Here is a 7726-nt window from a genome sequence, read left to right as displayed (position 1 = left end):
TTTTCTGTTACCTCCTAAACCTTTCCTGTATTATTTAACTTTGTATTTATTCACCTGATTAATTCTGATTAGACATTTTATAATTTTCAGTAATTTTAATTAGTGCCGTCAAAATGAATGCATTAACGCAAATTAATCCGACATCACGGTTAACGCGATTAAAATTTTTAAAGCAGTTAACGCATCTGGAGTGCAGAAGAAGACTCAAAATCCCTGAAATGTTTCTGTCAACGCATTTCGGGCAGTTTGTCCAAGTAGAGTTACCTTCGCACATACGCAATAGGCAGAGATAGATCTGGTAGTGATGGGCACCTGAACCAATTAACCACACTGGCCCTCTCAATGGGAAATCTGAGTATTAAAAAAATAACAAGACGGAACAGTCGACCAACATAAAGTATTATGCACATTGTGGAAGAATTTATTTTCTTTTCACCAAAGCACTTCCAGCTTAAAATATCACATTGACGTCAAGCATACGTTAGTTGGTGATGCTGCTAGGACTTTGGCTAACGCGTCACCCAGCTTGCGACAAACCACCCACGGAGCATCGGGGACTCAGCAAGTCTAAGTCCGACGTAGACTGACATATATATTGACGTATATTGACTGACACAATTGCCAAGTGGATTGCAACAAACTGCAGACCTGTTAATATTGACGAGAACACGCGCTTTACATAGCTTTGCAAAGTAAAATGAAATACAGAAAAATAAGTAAGTACGTTGATAAATGAAAAATTAAATGCAGAATTCAAAACACTGGAAACATAAATTGTGGAAAATATAAAAATAAAATTGTAAAAAAATGTTTTGGTTTTGAAACCTTTGGGCAGCTTCGGTCCTCCGTACCTTTTCAGTATCTACAAATATCAGAACGTTCAAAGCTATTTCTAACCCTTCTTTCCTGACCAGCATTTCACCTGAGTCTGATACGAGAGTGGGAGAAGAGGCGAAGCAGGAAGGTGGTGGGCAGCACAACATAACGTCCCAGAGTCAGAGTTCCCCTCAGTGTCACACTCCGGGAATCCATGTAGATGGAGCTGGCCGCCTGCTCCACCACGCACTGCACCCGACTGCAGCGGTTCACCTCCACCTGCAGATGATGAGGAAGGACTGAAATATTTTTTTTATGACTCAAAAAACGTGAGGTTGCTCAGTGGCCCGGCTCACCTTCAACACCTCAAAGCCAATAGGCAGGTTTTCTCCTTTTCCATTTTTCCTCCACATCCTCCTGTCCTCCTGCTGCAGACAGATCAGCACCTCCTCCTCTTTGGCTCGCACCTCAAACATGAACTGATAAGAATGAAAAGTCATTTTTAGCATTCATGTGCTGATGCAAACCCTGGTTTCAATCTTATATTTACCTGTGGATTGTGCAGGAAGGTGTCCCTGTGATTGATACATCCACCACACCGGCTCCTCTTATCCAACTCCACCTTCCATACTCCATTCACCTTCCCACCACCCTTTTCTGCTGTCACTTTGTTCACATCAGGCTTGCTTCTTCCTCTTTTCCTTCCTTCCTGTTGACTCTCACCTAGTCGATCCTCCTTTCTGTTCCCACGCTGCTTGGTCCCTCCAGGCCCGTTGCTGCTCTTACTCAGGGTCAGTGTAGGGTTACTCTGGAGCACAGTGGGTGGAGGTGCTCCATGGGTGGGGGGAGGTAGAACCCACTCCCCGTAGCAGCTCACTTCTCTCCAGCGAGATCTCGGCCACAGCAGAGTCCTCTCCACCAGTCTGCACACCACCACGTCTGTAAAGTGTTGACAGAAGTCCTCGAAATCCATCCTGAGGGAAAAGGAAAAGAATAAAATGTGAGGCAGAAACCAGCTAACCCACATGACTTTTTGTTCTTCAAATAATAAAAATCAGAAGTACCAAAACTCCCCGACATCACGAACAACGAGCCCCATCTTGTCCCTCTCTGCACGACTCAGTTGCTGCCACTGCTCTGACCTGCAGGGGGCACACAAGGACAGAAAGCAGAACACTTGGAAAGGACATAAAAATAAAAGCAGTGTTTCAGCTTCTAGAAACCTTTAGTGATCCAGTTCTCAGACTTCCATGATGTGAACAGCAGATGTCCCTGCACCCCAGTAAAACAAATCCCAAACTATTGTAAAATGTCAGAATCTCTCCAGAATATCAGCAGTGGCATTATAAAATGCTGCAAACCACAGCGACACTGTTAAAGTCAGCAAAGACTTTTCCCCCCAGAGCTCCTACAAAATGCTCTCAGCAGTCTGACATGTGGCAGAAGCCAGTGCAAAGACTTCAAAGTCACCTCTCACCTCTGACTCCAGGCACCGGTCCAATCTGTGGTCCCCCACGGGTTCCTCATGCGGACCATAAAGAGTCTGGATGTCCCGCCTCTCTTCAGTACCTTCTCCCCCAACCTCACCTTCCTCACTGCCGTGATCCCGTAGGCGTGTCCTCGCACGAGCCCACACTCCAGCACTGACTCCACGGTCTCCCCCTCTGCAGGCTGAGAAACGTGTAAAATCTTTTTAACCAATCTGTTTAACAGTTTTTAAAATGTTCAAGACTCAGAAGCCCTACCCGTATGGAGCAAGTGATGAGGGATTTGTATTCATGGACCTTGGTTAAAGTCTGGCAGAGTGCCCTCCTCTGGTCACTGTGAAGTCTTAGAGCCTCACGATCCAGACTGAGCGGCTCTGAAACTCCACCAGTGAAGTCGATCAGGGCCTCTGCAGTGTTCCCTCCCTCCAAGGCCTCGTAGCAGCCGTTAAGTCTAAAAGTTGAGAGAGGGATTGAGTGATTGATTCACGAACATTACATATTAGGACTGCCATAAGTAGTGGTTGTGGCAGTCAAGATGTAGGTTCAGCAGCCTGCATAAAATTAACAACAGTCCCATCGAATACCAAAACCAGCATTTGGACTTTGCTGCTTATAAATGGAACACACTAGCAAAAAACCTGCATCCTCTGATTTCTCTGATTCTGATTACTCTTGCACATTTTTCTTAATTTGCATGTATAATGTATGATACGTCCTTTTATTATGTAAATCTTTGTCTGTTTTTTTTTTTATTTGTACACAGGTCAAAATCGCATTGAAACTACATGTTTAAACATAGGATTTAGTGATAATATGCGTGCCTCACACAGACTGAGATACTTGCTAAAACAAAATACAAAGGTTTCACTCACCAAAAACTGGATGGACTTTACACCTCACAGCAATCAAAGTTTATGCCACACAATCACATTAAAAAAGGCACAATCACCACAAACACAGTCAAAGGGGTGCACAGTTGAAACAAAACAGAAGCCTGGCAACCTGTATGGGTACCCAGCTAACTAATAATCAGTGTTGGGCAAGTTACTTTGAAAAAGTAATTAATTATAGTTACTAATTACTTCTTCAAAACAGTAACTGAGTTAGTACCTGAGTTACAAAATTCTAAAAGTAATTAATTACTAAGAAAAGTAACAATTGCGTTACTTTAAAAAAAAAAATTAGGGTATAATTGGCTGTTTTTGACTACTTTCAATTTTACCTCTACATTTCACCTTTAAAAACTATTTACTTTGCCATGTTTGGTATCATTCTTTTCAGCACAGCCTCACATGTCTGAATTTACAGTTATGTTTTCATTTTGACATACTGTATTAGCACAACTGATCTGAAATCAGACAAAAAAAAACCCCAAACTTTGAGTAGAAAAAGTTATATTCTTTTACTGTAACAACCACGAACGTGTTTAATGAATCATATTTCTGTCACGGTTCTGGGTCAGTTCTGACCCAGCATTTTGAGTTCTCATGTTTTGGTTTGATTTTGTATTTTTGGTTATTTTCTTGATCTATTGTCAGGCTATGATGATGATGATGATGATGTTTAGTATGTTCCAGCTTATTCTGGTTTAAGTCTAATTCTGCCCGTGTAAAGTCCATGTTTCTTAGTCTGCGTCTTTGTTTATTGTTTCCTGTTTTATTTTGAAAGATTATGTCTTATGTCAGTGTGTCCAGCAATAAAGCTGAGGTTTTTTGAGGTGCATTCTGTTTCCGAGTCCTGCATTTGGATCCACATCTCCACCTGCCCGCACACAGAGCCCTGACAATTTCATAACTTTGAATGTAAATATAAATTGTAAATTTTAAAATCCTATGCACAAGTTTTGCAAACAACAAAGTTATTTGCAGCCATTTACTTTTCACCTTTTTTAAATAGCCATTTCAAGCTATTTACATAACAGTCAGGTGTTCTCTATTAAATAAGATGCCACACAAATTATTTGTGCCACTCCAAAAAATATTTTCTGTCCACTATAAAGGAGAACATCACAGCCTGATACCTGCAGGCCTGACACAAGGTCATAAGCAGAGAGTGCTTGCTAATGCTGTCCTTAGACATTAAACATGATGAAAGTATTCAGGAAAAAATACCGTGTATATATTGTTTATCAACTCTGGTTTTACGTGGCCTATCAACACAATTTAAAAACTAGTATATATCACATTGATGCTTTGTGATCTTGAAGTGGTCGTGTGATTGGCTTACCACGACTGCTTTATTCTTCCTCTGTCAAACAGCAGCCTCATGTGATTGTTTTGCCCCCTAGCGCCAGGTGTTGCGCCAAAAAGTGATCGTCTGCAACAATGACATTGGTCTGCCACAAAGTGATTGCCCCTACCGTGCCCCTGCGTAGCCCGGTGGCGCCTGTGTCCGGCAGCCTCGCCTCTGTCAGTGCGTCCCAGGGCACCTGTGGCTACAATGTAGCTTGCCATCGACAGTGTGTGAATCAGTGTTGGTCAAGTTACTTGAAAAAAGTAATCAGTAACTAATTACTGATTACTTCCCCAAAAAAGTAATCCCGTTACTTTACTGGTTACTTATTTTCAAAAGTAATTAATTACTTAGTTACTTAGTTACTTTTTAAAAACACGATTTACAACCTGAATAGGTGATAAAGCGATAGATCTTTCAGCCCAATTCTACTTTTTCTGCATAATCCATCATACAAAATGTAATCAAATGGAAAAATCTCTTTTTATTAGTTTTAATCTTTTAACTTTATGCATCAAGCAAAAATTTAATTATATGCAACATTCTCTGACTTGAATAAATTAGTTTAACATTTAAACCTATTTTCTGCACATTCCAGCACATAAAATAAAATATTTTTTCTGTTTACACTCAGTCTTTCAAATAGATGCCAGTAAAACACAGCAGAAAATAAATAAAGTCAAAGACTAGAGGTCCTGTTGCTCTATTTTCACCTGTAAAGCAGGAGTGGGGCAGGCGGAGGTTTACCCTGGTGCAGGTGTGCCGCAGCGGTCAGTGGAAGAATCCGCGAGTTTCTCTGAGTTTCCCATTACGTCATAGCGCACTCGGTGCTTGCTCAGAAGTTTAGGGTTTTTTTCGCTGTAAAAAGAAGTTTTCTTCCCACGCATGATGGACGCTAATGTTTTTGTCACTTTTTATGGAATCAAACTCAAAGTAAGGTCAGTACTTCCACGCTTTAAACGCTGCACGCTCATACTCTCTCCATTATCCATTGTTGATCTGCACACAGCTGTTGTCGTCACACTCGCTTACGTCACTGTCATGAGACATTCTCGCAAAAAAATCACGGTTTTAGTAACGCAGTAATGCAGCGTTCCTACGGGAAAGTAATGGTAATCTAATTACCGTTTTTGCAATAGTAATCCCTTACTGTACTCGTTACTTGAAAAAAGTAATCGGATTACAGTAACGCGTTACAAGTAACGTGTTACTGCCCATCTCTGGTGTGAATGTGTGTGTGAATGGGTGAATGACTGAATGTAGTGTGAAGCACTTTGGGGTCCTTAGGGACTAGAAAAGTGCTATACAAATGCAGGCCATTTACCATTTACCGTGGCCCTGAGTGGCCAAACAGAAAAGAAAACACCAGCAAAAAAAAAATGCTGCAAAAGCACACAAAACACAATGGAAATAGGAAAAATGACAACTGAAATAGGAAACAACAAAACAGAAATAGGAAAAAACAGATTTCCAAAAGCACAAGGGAAGTGTTTCTGGGGAGACAATAACCAATGTACCAGTTGCAGGAACCAAAATATGCCAAAATTGTGCTGGGAGACACTTGAGAGAAGTGGAGGATCGATCGCTTTTGTGAGGAAAGAAAACATGAGAGGTAAGTGTGTTAGCCTAACTATTAGCCTAAAAATCCGTCATCAGTATTATATGAATCACGATAAAACACACCTACCATGTTTTGGGTTCTTGCAACTGGTCCATCGGGTTATTGTCTCCCCAGAAATACTTTCCTTGTGCTTTTGGAAATCAGTTTTTTCCTATTTCTGTTTTTCTAGACAAGAAATAAACCTTTTTTATGATGCTATCGTGTTTGTAACAAGCTTCTGGTGAGATCATAGAGATTATAAACTGGATAGTTTTGATAGCAAATGGGAAGTTAGGGTGTGTGTGTGTGTGTGTGTGTGTGTGTGTGTGTGTGTGTGTGTGCCAGCAGGGTGAAGCGACAGGTGACACCCTATCATCTGTGTTGATACGCGCTTAAAATACCTGAGTAGTGCATTAGGAACGCAATACCATTAATACGGGGCGATCGTGGCTCAAGAGTTGGGAGTTCGCCTTGTAATCGGAAGGTTGCCGGTTCGAGCCCCGACTTGGACAGTCTCGGTCGTTGTGTCCTTGGGCAAGACACTTCACCCGTTGCCTACTGGTGGTGGTCAGAGGGCCCGGTGGCGCCAGTGTCCGGCAGCCTCTCCTCTGTCAGTGCGCCCCAGGGTGGCTGTGGCTACAATGTAGCTTGCCATCACCAGTGTGTGAATGTGTGCGTGAATGGGTGGATGACAGGTTGTGTAAAGCACTTTGGGGTCCTTAGGGACTAGTAAAAGCGCTATATAAATACAGGCCATTTACCAATATCCACACTAAACAACAATCCTTTCAACCTTGATTCAACTTAACATTTCACTGGTTTAATTCAAGTGTATTACTACACCCTTAGCTCTCTGTGGACGCTATAAAAACCTATCCTTAGCCCACTGTTGTGATGGGTACAGCTGTCTGTTTACGTTGGCTTGTGCTTTTTCTATGTTCAATTGTACACACACACCCACAATCCCACCAATATAGCAGTCCATCATCAACTTCCTCCCTGAGGGCTAAGGTTTCACCAGCTGACATGACGCCTGTCCTTTAATAAAAAGTGCTTTAATTAACCCAATCTGCTGAAATGCAGCATGTGGAGGCAGCAACTCAGTTTATATGTGGGAGGTGAGAAGATGTATCTATCCATCCATCTAAATTGATAGCTTTGCTTTTACACTCAGCAATCTCTTCAACACAACAGACCAGTGCAGCATCCGCATCATTGCAGCAGCAGCACCAACCCATCTGTCGATCTCCCGCTTTCTCTCCCGTCACTCGTGAATAAGACCCCGAGATACGTGAGCTCCTCCACTTGAGGCAGGAACTTGTCCATGACCCAGAGTGGGCACTCCACCCTTTTCTGGCTGAGGACCATGGCCTCAGATTTGGAATTGCTGATTCTCATTCCCACACTCGGCTGCAAACCGTTCGAGGCAGGGCCCCAGTAACCCTATCCTGGGCAGAGTGAACTGTTCCCTCGATGGTCTTCTCATAGGGGTCTTCTGAATCGCTCTTTGTCTGGTCCCTCACCCAGGACCAATTTGCCATGTGAGACCCTACCAGAAGTCCCGGGACAACATAGCCCCTGGGATCCCTGG

General features: G+C 42.5%; 1 protein-coding gene across 1 annotated transcript in view; it reads left to right on the top strand.

The window, feature by feature from the left end:
* LOC146580272 (Y-box-binding protein 2-A-like) overlaps positions 1-7726 on the top strand; it is a 114115-nt gene that overhangs the window by 85058 nt on the left and 21331 nt on the right. The window lies entirely within an intron of this gene.

This window comes from Mchenga conophoros, linkage group LG3 (assembly GCF_057382185.1).
Source record: "Mchenga conophoros isolate Kocher_MC1m ecotype Shallow Benthic linkage group LG3, M_conophoros_male_GT1.1, whole genome shotgun sequence".
Taxonomy (NCBI): domain Eukaryota; kingdom Metazoa; phylum Chordata; class Actinopteri; order Cichliformes; family Cichlidae; genus Mchenga; species Mchenga conophoros.
The sequence above is the reverse complement of the archived record's forward strand: the minus strand, read 5'-3'. Positions and strand labels throughout refer to the sequence as shown.